Genomic DNA, 20149 nt, shown 5'->3' with positions numbered 1-20149 from the left:
ATATATCCACACCAAAATAATTACCTTAATCAACGTATGCCAATCATGAGTTTTTACCCCACCTAATTCACATTTCTTTGTTAGGATATTCTTTATGTTTGAAGAAAATCCAGTTGGAATTTAATTTTTTCAATAACCTATTTCATATGCCTACATTGTTGCTTTGTCAATAACCATGGAAGGGTGCTTATATTTTGGCCATCTCCATTACTATTTGAATGAATCACACTTTGCAATGCATGGTCGGCCTCCTTAATGTCATTACAAATATTGACAATTTTTTTCTTATCTCTCCTTCCATCTAAGATTCACCATAAGGTCTCTGTTACATTCTTCCCGATGTGCATTGTATCAAACAAATGGAAATTTTCTAGGTGCTCATAGTAGGGGAGTCTATTGAATTGCTCAGGATAAATTTTCATTCCTCGTGGGAGTGCCCTGTTATTAATACCTTGACGGCCTACAACGTGAATCATAGTTAAAGATATTATAACAACAATATAACCTGTTAATTAGTACAATGAAGATAATTCCATAAAAAGATAAATAATACAAACATATCATGTATATTTATACATAGACAATTTGATCCATACCTTGAGAGACTCTATTAGATTGCAACTTCCATACATGAGGTGTCATTCTCCGTGGTCTGAATCCAATCTCTTCTTTCCCATTGAAAATTTTTATTTACTTATTTTTTTATTTTTTATTTTTTTTTCCAGTACTTCGATACTTATGGTTCTTAGAAAGGAAGTGCCTCTACTCATCAAACACCTCTTTCCCTAAGCTTCTTGAATGACTAGATTTCATCTTAGGACCACAAACTGGACAAGAAAATTTACCCTTTGTTTAAAGACCTGTAAGAAATGGAATAATTTTTATATCAATTATTTTAAGTATGTACAATGAATGTTGAACTATTTAAAACAAATACTTGAAATTAACTTCATAAAATTAAACACTATTAAAGTGCAGGGTAATGTTATAACATACCATAGAAATGTGTTAGCCCTAGGGCATCGTGAATTGTCCATATAATCATAGCATGGAATTTGAATTCTCTTTATGCAACTATTGGTCTAGAGATATCATACATAGTGACACCTTTCCATAACTCCACTAACTCATCGATAAGAGGCTCGATATATACTTTCATATATTTGACCTGGTACTTACCTAATTGATTGATCATACAATACATAATTACTACATATAGGAGTAAATAAAAAAAATTATAAGACATAATTGAACATATATGAGTAAACTAACAAAAAAATATAGGACATAATTATGAAATAAACAATACACATGGGATTTTATTGTGCTAAAAAAAATTATTCTAAACAAATTAATACCTGGAACAATCATTGTCAACATTATGTGCTCCCTCTTTATTGAATTCTATGGAGGAACGTTATCGTTGATAACCAAAATGGGCCACACCGAGTAAGTATATCCGGGCTCTCTAAATGGATTGACACCATTAGGTACTAATGAAAGCCTAAGATTATGAGGTTCTCTTTTAAACTCTGGCCACATTTCCTTTATATTCCTAAATGCATTCGAAGAACACCATCTTCACTTATATTCCTTTCATGGTAATCTATAAGTTTTTCTATGCTTTTGCACCTGAACAATTGTTGCAGACATGGAATTATGGGAATATAATGAAGAACCTTGCTAGGCACCTTTTTTTGTTACTTTATCAATTTGATATCTACTCTCATCACATTTTGGGCATTTGTCTTTCAACACATGTTCTTGATAATAAATAATATCATCATTAGGGCATGCATGGATAGCTTGATACTCCATTCCAATATCTTTCATAACGACACGTAAATATCGATATGTACGAGGTAAAACATTTGACGGTGGTAATAGAAATTTACCTAATAATCTACAACATAAAAAAATAGTATCAATTAGTGTACTAAACAATATTAATCGTACATATTGCATCCAAATGTTACAAATTAATTAAATGATGCAGATCAATGTACTAATATTAAAAACAATGGAAAAATAATTGCTTTATCATGTATATAGTACTAAATGTCACACAATACATTACATACCTTAGGAGTTGTGTCATACATGTGTTTGACAAACCATTCACCACCTTTAAGTTGACCAACAACAATACAACAAAGAGAAGAGATGTTTTTGAACCTTCATAAAGAGTTTTAGTTGCCATCTCAAGTACAAGTAAATCAAAAGCACTGTCATCATATTGGTCGTCATTATCATCCATTCCAAGATTATTAAATGTCTCCCGAATCAATCTATTTGTCCCATCTTCTTCAACTATGTTATCAACATCATTATTTTCTTCCATATGATCATTAGTTTGATCCTCAATATTAATCGCTCCATGTTATTGAACAGGTGCTTGTACTACAACCACCTCTTCCTCGTCGAGCAATGCCCTAGGGGGCCGATACTATACAATTACAATCAACAAAGTAATATTAGCATATATGACAAATATTGAAAAGTCGATATAACAACAGTTTACAAAATATAATATATAAGGAAAACAAAGACAATGAAGACGATGAGAAAGAAAACTAATTAGGTGAGACCAAGAAACAAAGACAACAAATCAATGATGATGCTTGAGCAAATTATCAAGATATTTAATAATATGTTGAAAAAATCTAAGAAAGATGTTACTTTTATTGACATGTAGGAAGTGAAAAACTTTCTAAGATATATTATAGTCACGTCCATAATAAAAAAACATATTGATCTTATTTTTCATTCATCATTATAATGTCATATTTTACATAATATACTTTAAAAACTTATTAATAATGCTCCATAAAAACCCATGATTAACCTCTAAATCCTCTAGGTCCAAATTAACGCCCTAACACCTTAATCCCATTCCATTAAGCCCTTAACTCCTAACTCCTAAACCCTTAAACATTAATAAACCCTTATCCCTAAGCCCATAAAGTAATTAAACCCTAACTCGACGTAACCCCTTAATTGACCCGAACGAAAATAATCAAATAATATTTCTATTCCACATCAAGATGACAACATAGTTCAAACACCTCCCAAAAGAATATCGTGAAATGTACCATTAACAATATTTGTCAGTCTATGTTTAACTTTCTCTGGGTTGGTAAGAACAATAATGGATGCTTTCACTTGGTAAAATAGGAGTTTCTCTCCCAAACAAAATGTTGCGGGGGATGGGGTTTTAAGAAACTCCAATGGTTTGGATTAGCACTATAAATGAAGAGTCTTTGGAGGGTCTTTATTGGTGCATACATCTAGAGCAAAATCATTACAGATAAATATTTAAAAAATAATATGTTTTATAAGTGGCTATGGTCTTATCAACCTTCAGGTTATTCTTCTGGATTGAATATTTGGTGGGGTTTGGTGGTAGCCCTACCTTGGATTACCAACTAGCTGGCCTAGAAGGTTGGTAATGAAAATTAAGTCATCCTTGGGAAATATCCTTTCATTAGGGGGTTGTGTTTCTATATCTTATCTTTTGAGCTCATTACAAAACTTAATGCTCACAGTGTTTTCAAGATTTTTTCCCTTGTTCATGAGCCTTGTTCAATGGTAGGTGGAAAATCCATTCTAATCTAGGTTTAAAAAGTCTTTTGGCTTATGAATGGGATGCCTTTTTCTCCAACCTGACTCTTTCTAGCCTCACTTTTAATGATAAGGAGGACACTATTGTTTGGCGTTGGAATTCCTTTATTAGCTAGGTCACTGCCAGTCTAGCTTATTGTGTGATTACTGCCATTGCTATTCACCCTAGGGATAAATGGTGATCCGAAAAATTTGGCAATGGCCCATACCTCCTAAGCTTAGGTTATTTATTTGGTTGCTCTAGATAATATAATATTGAGATATGATAACCTACTCAATCGTGGTTTTATTGGTCCAATGTCTGTATGCTTTGTTTGAGAAGTCCATAATCGATTGATCATCTCTTTTTCCATTGTGATTTCTCCAAAGCATTATCGTAGGAAGTTATATTCTCTATTAATTTACTGGATTGAGGACCAATCAATTTTCTTGAATCATGTATCATATGGTGGGATCTTAATATGGGCAAGTTTAAAGCTCTGCCTATTTTCATAGCTTGGGGCATTTGGAAGGCTCATAATAAGCTAATATTTGAGGGTCTCTCCATTAATATCCCTCAGATTATTCCTCATATTCTTGGATTCTTCTTTGATTATAGTAGACTTCAGAAGCCCATGAAGTCATGTCTCTTTTATTTTCCTCCAATCTTCCAATCTGACATCCTTTGTCTCTTTGATGGAGCTCAATAGGAAGGTATATGTGGTGGAGGGGCTCTTATACTCCTCCAAGAAAATATTTCTTATCATATATGATTGAAACCCGGGGTTGGAACCAATATGAAAGATGAAATCATAGCCTTTTGGGCCCTTCTATACTTTGTTTCTTCCATTAATATTGTTTCTTTGCAGGTCTATGGGGATTCAAAGTGTGTCATTGACTAGTTGAATGGGAGAAACCACCTACAGACACTTATTTTGCATTGTTGGATGGAAAAAACTGTATTAAAGGATTATTTTCACACTCTTTTCTTTCAACAAATCTACTGGGAATGGAATCTCCAGGCATACATTATTTCAAAGAAATCCCTCAATGTGGAGGAAGGATTCATTTTCTATGAAAAGTGATAGGGCATTTAGATTTTGAGAAGAGGGAGAATTCATATTCCCACTAGTCATCAACTGCAACACCATCAGTTATTCGAGTGAAAGTTTGTGCTTTTTTCTTAGCTATTTTTACCTTTACATCAAAGTTCGAAAAGTTGCTGGCTGATAGCATTTTGCCAACTTTGGTCACATCTCTTTTTGTCTTCATGTTATTTTTGTTGAGAAATCTAGGGCAAACAGATAAAGTGTTTAATAAATTGATTTCTCTACAATTCTTGACATTTTCTTGTGATCTATATTAGAGCATTAGCATTTTTATTTATTTTTGTTCATCATCAAGACAAATGCCAATAAGAAGATTACAATGAAAACATTATAACACCAGATGTAGGCTGCAACCCAATGGAGTCATCATGTCCTTCTTAGAGTGAATCTTCTTCATATAACAAGATCGATCATAACCCAATATATCATGTATATATTAACATCAAGATCTTCCTTCAATCTTTATTAGAGTCTTTAGCAGAACATTCTCATCCAGTCATCTATCCCTACTCCTCATTTTCAAGATGAGGTCCATTGTGCTGCAAATGAACCATTAAGCTTCTTAAGAGGCTTGATTAAAAAACATATAGAATGGATAACAATCATGATAGTCATTCTTCCAAGCTGAAGAATTCATTCCATGACATCACAAAGGATAAAAAGTGATCCTTATTTGTAAGAAAATCTTTATATCAGCTAACTGACTGCTATATCATGTTCATGTAAGTTATTATTAACTCTTCCAGGCATCCACAGTCAGATAATTATATCATGAATCTATTTGAGTGCCCAAGGATCCAAGGGTCCTTACAATTACCTCCTTTTGTCACGTTCACAAAAATAGAGGATCCACTTATCCTTTACTTCTTGTACTTGCAACATTCATTAACAAGTACACCCAAGCAAAATATACAATAATAAAAGCATGCCACCAATCGAAGGTTAACATGAGACTTAAAGGATGTTCTCCTAGGGTTTTTCAAGTACCAACCCTAGAACAAGGGTTCCATACACAACTTATCAACCTCATCCATTCCTACTTGACATGAACCCTAGATTGTACACACACCCTAAAGACCAAGGGTTATGGTTTCTTTGAGGGAACAAAGTTAGGATTTCCATATCGCTAGGGTTTTACTTATGTCGTTGAAAGATTTCAGATATCACTACCTATATCAATAGATTTAACAACAAACCCTAATACTAGTAACTCCACAATAGTTCGTGTTGGAGCCTTAATAAAATATACTATACATACCTCACGGTTACATACCTTTGTTGTAGCGGTTTGCAATTTCAGATGCCGTGGATTCTTCAGTTTTTTCCTTAAGGGGTGAATCTTTCTTATCTTTTCTTGCTTCAGGAACAATATACTATTTCTTTTCTACTTGTTTATCAGTGATTCACAAATCTAGAGGAATGAAAATTGTGATATATCAACTACCTTGGATCCTTCCTTCAAGTTATAACATCGTGACCCTACTTACTCTGCCTGGACTTCTATCTCTTCAAAGTCAACAAACCTTTGCTTCTCAGGCAACCACTTTTCACAAGTCACATTGGACTGACTGATATAGGTGTAATGATACTTCTAATGCCTAAGAATTTTTCTACAAATAGTTGACATGTAATGAAAGTCAACAATCACAAAACTATCCTGCACTTATGGTGTCATTGTCACAAATATGTGACCTCAACTTTTGTTTGTAGTCAGTCCTTCTTTCATCGTGACAATTTCATTACTATACCTTCAGATTAGAGACCCTTGAATATTTCTTACAAGGCTACACTCAACAACGATTTCAAAAATATCATTATTGGAAATTCAAAACAGACTTACGTTTCCAATGTTACCACAGGTTGACACATTGTTTACTTGGACTGTGTATATATATGTGCTTAAACATCGCCACTGCTATGAAATTTTTTTTTGTCTTCTTATGCCACTGTCCAGGACTACGAGTAAGGTAATGAGCCTTCTCTTATATGTATAGAAACAATTATGCTTATTCTCTAGTTTTACAAGGGTCTATATGAGATGATAGGCCTAATGTGCCATTCATTCAAAGTCTCCCTCATGCACAAAAACATAATAGGAGTCTCGACTCCTTGTCCTTGGTGACTGAGGCTTGAATTTATCAGAACAAGAGGAGAACCAAGCTCCTTCTTTTCTAGTCTTCATTTGCACACTAATTATGCTTAGGATTTTGATGAAGAGTAGTTCATACCTCATGCTCAGGTATAGAGAAGACCTTTATATATCTTGTACACATGTAGTGTATAAGTTTCGCTTGGCAGTGAGATTATGCTTCAAAAATTTGGTGCTTTTGTCTTATGCTCAAAATATCCCTTCAACAGATTTGACCTTGGAACTAATATATGCATAGGTGTAGAAATGATCTCAATGCTTCTTTCAATGAGGAATTTATGCACAAGACTATATTACATAATTGCGAACCTCTGATAGAGGACTTGAGTCCTTTATAGGGCTATAAATATGAAACTTAATACCTCATAAACTTAAGAAATAGTCCTTCAAAACTTTAACGAATTTACTAATCTATAGTGACTGAACTATATATACTAAAGATGCATATATGCTCAAATATTTTGGAGGTTTTGCAGGCCTTGAGATGCCACTTTTGATCTTCTCTCCTATACTAGTGAGTGTGGCCTCCTTAGGGTTTTTTGAAAAACCTTTCATCCTTTACAAAAGTGTTCCTTATGCTACCTTTCATAAGACCTATGACCTAATATTTGCATTTAGGGCTTGGAACTTTGGCCACAAATTTCTTCTACTTGCCTCCACAAATTCGGTCTAGGGAACTCAATCTACTTGAGGTAAAATTAATGCCAAACTGATCTTTCTTCCCAGTGTTCAAAACCTGGCTCTGATACCATGTTGAGATATCTAGGGCATATAGATAGAGTGTTTATTAAATGGATTTCTCTACAATTCTTGACATTTTCTCGTGAGCTATATTAGAGCAGTAACATTGTTATTTAGTTTTGTTCATCATAAATACAAATTCTAGTAAGAATATCACTATGCAAACATAACAACTCCAAATGTAGGCGACTAGCTAGGGCCAAAACCTCTCTTAGAGAGGAAAACCCAAAAAATCTCTTCTTATAGAATTTCAATGAAGACTTCCATGACGTTGACCTTGACCCAAGGCAAAACCTTCCAAGAGATGAGCTAGCCAAACCCCAAACAAAAACTCTGCAAAATATGGACTGAGGAAACCCTAGTTCCTCCAAGGAACTCACACGTGTGAATAGGAAGAGATAAAAATCAATTTCTTTTCCTACTTCGTTGACCTCCATAGAAATTCGCTTCTCATTCTTTTCTTAGTTGGACCAGACCATCTTATCTTCTTCACTAGGATAAGAGATATATCTTGATGGATGTCTGTATCAATTGAGAGAAGAATTCTCTTTATATAGGCTTCCTTGAAGGTCGATAGGCCTCATAAGGCTGAATTGAGGAAGGCTGGCTGATCCATCTCTTGGAGGCTTCTAGACACGATGAATTACAATAATAATATTCCTTCTTTGTTACATGGGCCCTCCAAGGGATAGACCATCATGACCTTGACTCTTGACTTGTCAACAAGATCCCTAGAGCACTCAATGGGTGCTTTTACCTAGGACCACAAGATGATGGGAAATAAACCCATTTCAATAAAATAAATTTTCTATTTACAAAAAAGTTATTATTATTATTATTATTGTTTTGTTTAATTTATTTTATTTTAACAAGTACATCAATAATTACATCAAGTCATGACTCAAGGACAATTATGAAGACCGAAACTACATACATTTCAATAATTTTAAACAATATTCTTTTGTTGTTTTGTCGATGACATATCTCTATGTCGTGTATATTTGTTTATGTTTCCAAGTTTTACTGTCTCTCTGTAAAATCTGAAAGTCTTGGCTATGTGTTTTGTCTGCCTGGTATATCTGGGTTTCTTCAAAGACTATACCCCTTTTTTTTTAATGAAAAGGATGAACTTTCCATTATGGAAAAAAATAAATTCAAAATTAATTTGTTATCAATTTTCTTAATGTCTAATAAACCTATGTTGTTCTCGGTGGATGGTAATCATCATCATTATCATCATCATCAATTTATTATTATAAAATATAAGGTATAATATAATCTATAAAGTTTATATTATTGAAATTTTAAAAATTATATATATATATATATATATATATATATATATATATATATATATATATATATATATATATATATATATATATATATATATATATATATATACACACACACACACACATATATATATGTATATGTATATATATATGTATATATATATATATATACATATATGTATATATACATATATGTATATATACATATATATATACATATATATATATATATATACATATATATATATGTATATGTATATATATATATATATATATATATATATATATATATATATATATACATATATATACATATATATGTATATGTACATATATACATATATATATATATACATATACATACATACATACATACATATATATATATATATATATATATACATATATATATATATATATATACATATACATATACATATACATATACATATACATATATAAGAAAAAGTTAACTCCTTGTTATTCATAGCATGAATCAAAGGAAACTTATAAAATCATATAAGACCATCCATCAACTATCCAAAATCAACAAGGAAGCTACTATAAGTCTCAGAGACAAAGTATTTAACTTATAAAAAAGATACTAATTAACCTATTACAATCATTTGACTCAAAATGGTTAAATTAACAAATTATATCATATAGAATCAATATCCTTGGAAATTTCCCGCGTCAGCCAGATCTACAACCAAGTATTATTCATAAAATATCAAGCTTTCCGGTGAACCACCAACTTTCTTGGACAATTCATCATCCCTACCATTCAACTCCTTGTAAATATGCTCGAAAGATAAGCCATGAAGGAAGATTTTAACTCCAAAATCATGTTTTTCCAATGTTCTAAACAAAGAACCTGAAAGCTAGATGCACCCAATAGCCACTCTATTATCACCTTTGAATCCCCAAATATTTACATTTGTAATTTTCCCTTTTCTCTGCAAAAAAAATTAGAAGCCATACAACCATTAATTCTTCTTTAATGTTATTCCCTTTACCACACCCCATCCATAGAAAAAAACCTACGAATATGTGAACCTAATCACCACAATAGCACCACAACTATCTTTATGATAAGCACCATCAAAATATCCAATATCCACATTTCTAAATACAAGTTAAAATATATATCTTTATTTCACTGCTTTGACACCTTTATAATATTCCAAATAAAAACTAAAAATCTTGCAACAAACCACTTCAATAGACATGTTTGTATTCTCAAAAGTACAAGAATTATGATTCCTCCAGATGCCCCAAGAAATAAAAACTGACAAGTCTAATGATTTGGAGTAGATAAAGGAAACCTATAAAAGAACTCCTTAAATGAATAACCACCCCAAGAACAAGGCACCTTCAATCTTCTAATAATGCCTAACCAAACATCTAAGGAAAAGTTACAATCAATAAAAAGGTGTTGAATGGACTTTTCCCTCAATCCACACAAAGAACAACAACCAGGACCAACAAACCCCCTTTTGAGAAGATTATCCCAAGATAAAATTTTGTTTTCCAACACCAACCAACAAAAACATTTGAGTTTTAACGACAAATTCCATTTTCAAATCCTTTTATGCCACCATTTCTTCCTAACACAATTATATGAAAAAGAGATAACACCATAAGCATCTTTAACTTGTACTACTCCATCCTTGATATTCCAACTCCATTTCAAAATATCATCCACATTTAAATTTCTGATACCAACTTTGTTTAAGCTATGTGTATATTTAATATGTTCTATAACTTGTTCTTCATTAAGTCCTAAGTCAGTCTCTGATAACCAACAAGTAAGAATACCTAAGTGACCCCCTTTTCTTATATGATGCAAAGTATGAATACCTCTCTTCTCCCAAACATGCAACAAATTGTTAGATAATAAATAATTTCCATTGCTCCCACTTAAAGGATCCTTACCAACCAATATTCTCTTCCCATTACCAACTTGCCAGGTTGCACCATTGTTTCCAAATTTGATTGTTCCATTCAATATTGAAGTACCATTACTTTCAAAAATTTGCACAAAACACCATGAACAAATTGAAATTTATCAATAGTAAAAAATAATCCATTAAAAATATTTTTTTTTTCAAAAGAAAAATACAACTTTTTTTCATTATAGAAGTAGTTTCATATACATATGTTTTCAGCTATTCCATCAGTGTCACAGTCACTTCCCATAAAAATAATTGCATCTTGTCCAAATATGGTTCTGATAAACTCTAGTTGTAGATCTACTCCTATCATTTTCTAGAACTCCAAAAATCATAAACATATAGTACTTATCAATATATTATCGAATCTATTGACTTGTAGAGTCTATAAAAAAAGGAGAAATATAAATAACATAGCAACAATAATTTTGTATCCCTCATATCTGAATATGTACCGAGAGCAAGAACAAATCATTTTCATATGCAAAATACTCGATTAAACCTGGAACATAAACACCACCTTCTTTTGATAGATTACCTGATACTGAGTTTTGTTCCTGGTAAATATGCATGAAAGTTATCCTTGAAAATGACTTGATAAACATTCTGATTCTATTCATTCATTTATAGAGCTCAGGAATCTAAAAAGAATAGTCCATATTGACCCAATCTATAATCAACTTGGAATCCTCGAAGACTGACATTTCATGCAAGGCAATCCACTTGGCACAAAAAAGTACACCCCAAAGAGCAAGGAGCTCCACTCTATTATTTTTACTCTTGCTACTATACGATCTAATGTGATAGAAATCATCGACCTTGATAACAATAAACGTGCCACTACCATATACCTTTGAGGAAGACACCTTGTCAAAAAAGCCTATTGAGAAAGAAGCCAAAATTTCCATGATAATACACCTTATGTTGGGCAACTTCTCTTTAATCAAGCTAATCTCCAAGAAATAAGCCAGGATCTTATGACATGTCATACCAATAGCCAACTCAATTTCGTCAAAGATTATTGCATTTATTTCCCTTCATAAACCCCACATTACATAAAAGGAAATGTTTTATATTCCTTCTGTTCTTAAAATCACTGTTGGAGGCATTGACCCACAAAGGATCTATCCCACTCAACTATGATGTTGAGCCTTTGAAAAATACCAATCCACACAACAACCGAAAAAGGGAATTGAATAAAGAGGTGAGAAACATATTCTGATGATCTACTACATGGTACACATCTACCTGGACCATGTATACCTCTATTATACATATTCTCCCATGTAAGAATCTTATAATGAACCACCAGCCAAATGAAACATTTTAATTTTTGGGGGTGTTCAAATTCCATGCCTTATGAAACCATAAATCACTTTAGTTTTACAACATCCCTGTGAAATAAGAACATATACCTCTTTAACCGATATCTGTCCTTTGCTAAAGTTCCCATTCCATGTCATCAAATTCGACTTTGTCGATAGAGTACTACCAAGCAAACAAAGTTGGAGGATGTATCCATATCATTTAGCTGCAAGTGATCCCGACAGACCCAAATCTGTAACCTTCCTCCATGAACACAAAACTTGTTGTAGCATCTAGAGACAACCCTCAGGTTGAGGAGAGGTCAGTGCCTAGGACATCTTAGTCTCTCTTGAAGATAATTCAATGCGGATAAAGAGATGATTGTAAAATGATTTATATTTAGGTTCACTTTCCTTTCTCAGAGGTAGATCCAAGATGCACATAAACAATGTATCAATCCCAAAAATAAATTTTTGGTGGCCAAAACACAGAGAATGTAGCTTAAATTTGTCATTGCAATAAATATGGAAAAGAGAAATGTAAATGAGGAACCTAGTGCAGAGGGCTAGACAAACACATAATACTATGCAAAAAAATCCTAGTAGAATCATGAAAAGATAAAAGGAATGAAGTGAAAAAATTATGGAGTGCATTTTAAGGCTTTTAACTCAATATCTCATAGGTATTGTTTGCTATTTCATAACATAGGTAAATATCTGATTTCATAGGGACCATATGATATTACATAACATATATAAACCTACAATCTCATAGGTACCTTCTACTATCACATAACATTAGTAAATTTGTGGCTTAAGAGCGAATCCAATAGCTAGAATTACATACTTTCTGAAAAGAAAATACACATATGAAATGTCATACATAGGAAGAACACATACTACATATCCCAATGCTTGGAATCATTAGCAAATTCCTCATTATTATTCAAGAATTAAATACATATCACAAGCCAAAACTGGCGAAAATGTGCAAAATAATAACAAACTCAGGGACAAGAAATTAGAACAAAACTTGGTACCTCCCCTGAAAACAGAGTTCAAAACCCTTGAACACAGAATTCATAACCTCTAAAAGCAGAATTTTTGGAACCCTTGTAATGAGTTTCTTCTCCACTTTTATAGGGAGAAACAAAATAAGGAAAACTTACAAAATACCTGAAATGCTACAACTGTTTGAACTACACAGCTATTTGAGCGTGTGACTAGTCTGACTATCCTAATAATTACCTAACCGACTTGATTCTTTTCTTGAAAATGAAAAAATTAACAAAACATGAGAAATAAGAGGTGTCATGATTGACAAAAAAAATATCTCCATGCCGATTCCTTTGATTTCCTTAGGTGAACTTAGGCTCCAGTGTCTGGATTAGCGATGGGCTGATGATATGGCCATGCCTCTATTATGATATTCCTCCCATAGTTACGTGCCACTTCTCCTATCGCTTTCTCCCTCTAACTACTTAAATTCCCTCTTTCTGGAGCGGGTCGTGATTTGGTGTGGTAGAGTGGAGGCACTTTGTACTGGCTAATGAATGAATGGAGTTGATAACTACCAACCCTTTCATCTCCTATACTCATATTGTAATATCAAAGCTTGATATATCGTAACTCTTATTAAAAGAAACATTGCAAATTCATAACATTCTGATGCCCCTAGCCCCTTTATATTTAACCTCTTATCACATTTTTCCCACAGGATCGGGTACCGTTACCAGAGGCTCAACGCTAAGGTGCTAAGGCCTTTTAAACCATGTTGGGGGCCTATCCCTTAATGTATTTGGTCTCTGCCTTCAGTTTTTCGGGCTTACACAACCAAGCACCACAAACACATCAAAGCTCCTCCCATCGTAACTTTTGTAAAGTGCAATTACAAAGAGGTTACAAAGGCTCCGACCTCCGATACTCTCCATAACACCTAGGTGCTAAATCTTCTCCCCACTCCGAGTTCTTTGTATCTCTCATGACCATGTGCCAGTCCTCGTTGGAACCCCTCTCATCGGAACTTTACCATAAAATAATTTGACAGGAGTTACGGAAACTCCAACCTCAAAAAAACCGACCTCCAAAATAACTTCCACGTGGTGCCTTGACAACACTAGGCGCTAAGGCCTATTGTATTCCCTTGTCCCCTTGAGTCCCTACGACCAACCGTTATCCAACATCAGAGATCCTTTCGTCAGAAGTTCTCCCAATTGGAATTAAAACAAAGTTATATGCCTCTTTCCTCCGATATTCTCTATAGCACTTAGGTGCTCAACCCACTCTACGCCCTTGGTTCTTTTGGGTCCCTACGGCCAAGTGCCACTTAATCATCAAAATCCCCTTACATCATAACCTTTTCGAATTACAAATACACAAGGGTTTTGAAATCTCCTCCCCCCGAAATGCCGACCTTCAATATAATGTCACGCTGAGGTCATCATATCCACGTGGCACCTCTTGAGTGGTGACACATGTCACACGAATTTGCCTCATTGGGCCAGCTAAAAATTCTAAAACTAATTGCTATGTACCTTGTACTGCCATGTCATGCTGACATCATCAACCTCGTTAGCTTCTCAGGGCCAATCACCACCTTCCATGTGTCCTCCAGAGGAGAGAGAAAGGGTCCCTGGGTCCTTGGTTTGCAGCGATTTTCTTTGTAATTCCCCTTCTTCGCAACTTCAATGCTTTTCAAAGAATTATATTTGTTAAGGAGTTACAAAAATCCGAGGTTCTAACCTACCGAGTTTCCAATAGACCTTCATTCCGACTACCTGCTCCGATATTCCATTTCGGATCCGCTTTTAAATAGACTGTTGAGGTCTCTTATGTTCTGAACTCTGATATCCCGAAGTCTGGATATTCCTTTATTTCCAGTCCTTCTAATATCAAGTCTCGAGTTGTTGAGCCTTCTCCAAAATCGACATCCCGATGGTGAACCTTTCCTTTTTGATTTCAGCCTCCAATTTTTGGCTCTCCTTTTGTTAGTCAACCAAGATTGCACCAATCCTCCTCTGTACTATGGATGAAAGATAGGACCATTTGACCCAAATGCAAGATGGTATGACAGGTGACAACATCAACTCCAATTGGGGACAGTGCCTTGTTGTCAAGGTGTTGAGAACCTGTAGACAAGTGGACTTCACCATTGGGCATGGAGTCAAATATATATTGAACTTGTAAAACCAAAAAATCTCCCTGGAACTTTATTTGCTAGGGGTCCTCTCCTCATAATACTTGAAAATGTAGAGCTACAACTGCTAAAAAATGGAAATGAAACACTCACATAGTGAGCTTATTTACGTAAAAATCCTAATTATGTCCAAGGCTCAATTCACCCAAGTGAATTCAACCTTCCAATGATACCAGCCTAACATCTGAGTACTAGACCTTATGCCATTGTTCTCTAGAAAGTTAGCAATTAAAACAGGCATGCACCATGTAGAATTTTTATGTAAAACATTTAATACATACTCCATAACTGAGACCTACTGTTGGCCAAAGAAATATGCCATATAGTCAGCTACTGGATCATAGAACTGATGAGAAAAATTTACAACCACCTCCCTTTCTTAAACAGTTTCTAGGCAGGAATCTTTTTGCAAAAGGTAGCCACAGACATTGCTTGGCTCTTCAACTTTGGGCTCTTCTTGAAAAAGTTGTTGCTGGTAATCTTCTCCTCACTTGCTGGTAAGCAAATCCCTTTGAAAATATACAACAATCTCATCCTCCTATGAATCATATGAATCATAAATAAGAGAATTTTCATCGACTTTATTACTAGCTTCTTGAAATTCAAAAACAGAGGTAGGTATAAACATGGGCAAGTAAAACTAATTTGCAACCGCTGATATATACATAGAAGAAGAGGTTGTATTTCTTTGTTGGGAATCATTTTTTTCTTGTGGTTGTCTTGGGCATATGATAATACCTTATTCTCCATATAAAGGATGTAAATCATAAACTAGAGCCTCTTTGTTAACCCCATTGTCAAATTCCTCTTTTTGAGCAACTTCCCATGACTGGGACTGTTGTGGTTCTACAACACCCAACTCCCCATCTGATTCATATGAATCATATAAAGGAGAATCGTCAAGTTCAACAAAATACGATCTCTGAGGGTTTATTTTCAGCTTAACAATGTCTCCTTCTTCCTTCTCTTGATTGTTGGGAAACGCTTCTTGATGCAAGTTATGTTTTCTTGGAGTTGAGCTCCACAAATATCTTCAACAACATCATTAGTCTTGGAAATATTTTCAACATTAAAATATTCACAACAACCCTTAAACATAGAACTTGGTGGATATAATCTTTTGTAAAACCAACTAAATGTTATGTGAAATATCTTTAAAGAAAATATGCTCCTGTGAGGTGGTGTTTTGTACCAAACCCTAGCATCCTTATCCAAAGGATACATGGACAATTTCATTTTCACATCTTCAAGAACAATACCCTGTTACTCAATGCATTCATGAAAGTCCTTAAGGTGTTGGTCGAGCTTTCATCTGTGCTTCCATTGAATCTAGGAAAATAGGCAAACCTTTCTTGAAATGGAGGAAGATGATGGGGGTAACCAACGATGAAAGAAAAATATAATGGGGCAAATTTGTTGGCCACGAATGTAGTAAGAGCCATTTTGAAAATTCCTTTAGGTGAGATATCTCAGGGTTGAATTTTCTGTCAAGAAGTGTCAAAGCGAGTATGAGGCCTTTTGAAAGCCAAGATGATCAAACAAATATTTAAACTGTGGAGTCACCAAGGTGAGAGATATTCAACCCACACCCCCGCTTGCTCACTTGACCGAGGGGTGTACAAGTGTCATACCCAGGGAAAAATATTCTGATTCGTTCCCCGACAATGACTCTAGAAGATGTTGTAGCTCCTAGAGACAACCCCTGGATTGAGGAAAGGTCAGTGCCTAGGAAATTTTAGTCTCTCTTGAAGATATTTCGATGTAGCTCAAGAGATGAATGTAAAATGATTTAGATTTTGGTTCAATTTTCTTTCTCAGAGGCAGATCTAGAATGCACATTAACAATGTATCATTCCCAAGAATAAATGTTTTAGGTTTGGTGGTCGACAGAAAGAGAATGTAGCTTAAATTTGTTGTTGCAGTAAATATGGAAAAGAGAAATGTAAGGGAGGAACCTAGTGCATAGAGTTGGATAAATATAGAATCCTATGCAACAAATCCCAATAGAATCATGAAAATATAAAAGGAATGACGTACATAAATTATGGAGCACATTTTAAGTCTTTCAACTCAATATCTCACAGGTACTGTCTACTATTTCATAACATAGGTAAATATGTGATTTCATAGGGACCATCTGTTATTACATAACATAGATAAATCTACAATCTCACAGGTACCTTCTACTATCACATAACATTAGTAAATGTGGCTTAAGAGCGAATCCAACAACTACAATTACATACTTCTGAAGAAGAAAATACACATATGAAATGACGTACAGAGAAGAACACATGCTACATATCCCAATGCTTGGAATCACCAACAACTTCCTCATTAATCTTCAAGAATGAAATACATATCACAAGCCCAAACTGATGAAAATGTGCAAAACAATAAAAACCTCAAGAACAAGAAAATAGAACCAAACTTGGAACCTCCTCTGAAAACAGAGTTCAAAACCCTTGAACACAAAATTCAGAACCTTTGAAAGCAGATTTTTTGGAACCCTTGTAATGAGTTTCTTCTCCCCTTTTATAAGGAGAAACAAAATAAGGACAACTTACAGAATATCTGAAAATGCTACAACTGTTTGAGTGTGTGACTAGCCTGAATATCCTAACGATTACCTAACCGACTCGATTCTTTTCTTGAAAATGAAAAAATTAACAAATCATGAGAAACATGAGGTGTCATTATTGACACAAAATGCCGATTCATCTGATTTCCTAAGGTGAACTCAGGCTTTAGTGTCTGGATTAGTGGTGGGATGATGATCTCGCCACACCTCTGTTATGATATTCCTCCCACGGTTACTTGCCACTTCTCCTGTTGCTTTCTCCCTCTAACTGCTTAAATTCCATCTTTCTGAAGTGGGCCGTGATTTGGTGTGGTGGAGTGGAGGTGCTTTGTACTGGCTAACGACTGAACGAATTTGATAGCTACTAACCCATTCATCCTCTATACTCCTTGTATTGCAATATCATAGCTTAATATATCATAACTCTTATTAAAAGAAACATTACGAAATCATAACATTCCGATGCCCCTAGTCCCTTTATACTTAACCTCTTATTGCATTTTTCCCACAAGACTGATTGCCATGACCGAAGGCTCGACGCTGATGTGCTCAGGCATGTTAAATCCTTCTAGGGGCCTACCCCTTAGTGTATTTTCTCTTCGCCTTTGGTTTTTCAGGCTTACACAACCAAGTGCCACCAACACATCGGTGCTCCTCCCATCGTAAATTTTCTAAAATGAAATTACAAAGAGGTCTCGAAATCTCTGACCTCCGATAGTCTCCATATCACCTAGGTTCTAAATATTCTCTCCGCTCTGGGTTCTTTGTATCTCTCGTGACCACGTGCCATTCCACATCAGAACCCCTCTCATTAGAACTTTACCATAAAATAATTTGACAGGAGTTACGAAAAGTCCAACATTTGAAAAAACAACCTTCGAAATAATTTCCGTGTGGTGCCTTGACAACATTAGGTGCTAAGGCCAACTGTATGCTCTTGTCCCCTTGAGTCCCTACAACCAAGCACTATCCAACATCAGAGCTCCTTTCATCGAAAGTTCTCCCAATTGGAATTGAAACAAAGTTATGATGCCTCTTTCCTCCAATGTTATCTATAACACTTAGGTGCTAAACCCACTCTACACCCTTGATTCTTTTGGGTCCCTACGACCAAGTGCAACTAATCATTGGAAGCCCCTTACGTCAGAACTTTTTCGAGTTGCAAATACTCAAGAGTTCTGAAATCTCTTCCCTCCGAAATGCCGACCTCAGAAATGATGTCATGCTGAGGTCATCATCTCCACATGGCGTCTCCTGAGTGGTGACATGTGTCACATAGATTTTCCTCACTAGGCCACCTAAAAATGCTAAAGATGACTGCCACATGTCCTGTACTTCCATGTCTGCTGATGTCATTTTCCTCGTCAACTTCTCAGGGCCAATCACTAGCGGCCATGTGTCCTCCGGTGGAGAGAGAAAGGGTCCTTGGGTCCTTTGGTTTTGCAACGATTTTCTTTGTAATTCTATTTCTCCACAACTTCAACACTTTTCAAATAATTTCATTTGTTAAGGAGTTACGAAACTCCAAGGTACTAACTTGCTGGTTTTATGATATAACTTCCTTTTGACTGCTTGCTCTGATATTATATTTCGGGTCCACTTTTAAATAGACTGCCGAGGTATCTTATGTTTCGACCTTTGATATCCCTAAGTCCCAATATTCATTTCCTGCATGTCCTTCGGATATCGGGTCTCAAAGTGTTGAGCCTTTTCCGAAATTAACATCCTGATGGTTGACCTTTCCCTTTTGATTTTGACTTCCGAATTTCAGGTCTCCATTTTGGCTTCAGCCTTCGAATTTCAGCTCTCCTTTTGTTAGCCAACCAAGATTTCACCAGTCCTCCTCTGTACCAAGGATGAAATATAGGACCATTTGACCCAAACGCAATATGGTATGACAAGTGACAACATGACTGATGACTGGTTGCTCTTTGCATAAATGTATTTTAGAAAAAATATGCCATTGTTATGTAACAACTTGAAAATAGGAAAAGATCATGAATGATTACCTGTCAATCCTTTGATCACTACTAAGCCAATCTCTATTCTCAAACCCATGCCAACTTCCCACCTTATATTTCCAAATAACTAGTGTTTAATTTGCATCATACTTTTCCATGAGAGAGAAGCTACCTGTTTCTCTTGAGCCCCATCTTTGATCCATTCTGTCATCTATTTATTTTTAAGGTATTTATCCTTCATAATACTTTTCCATATACCTG

This window comes from Pinus tabuliformis, chromosome 1_2 (assembly GCF_031772625.1).
Source record: "Pinus tabuliformis cultivar Carrire ecotype Pingquan chromosome 1_2, CPIR1, whole genome shotgun sequence".
Taxonomy (NCBI): Eukaryota; Viridiplantae; Streptophyta; class Pinopsida; order Pinales; family Pinaceae; genus Pinus; species Pinus tabuliformis.
The sequence above is the reverse complement of the archived record's forward strand: the minus strand, read 5'-3'. Positions refer to the sequence as shown.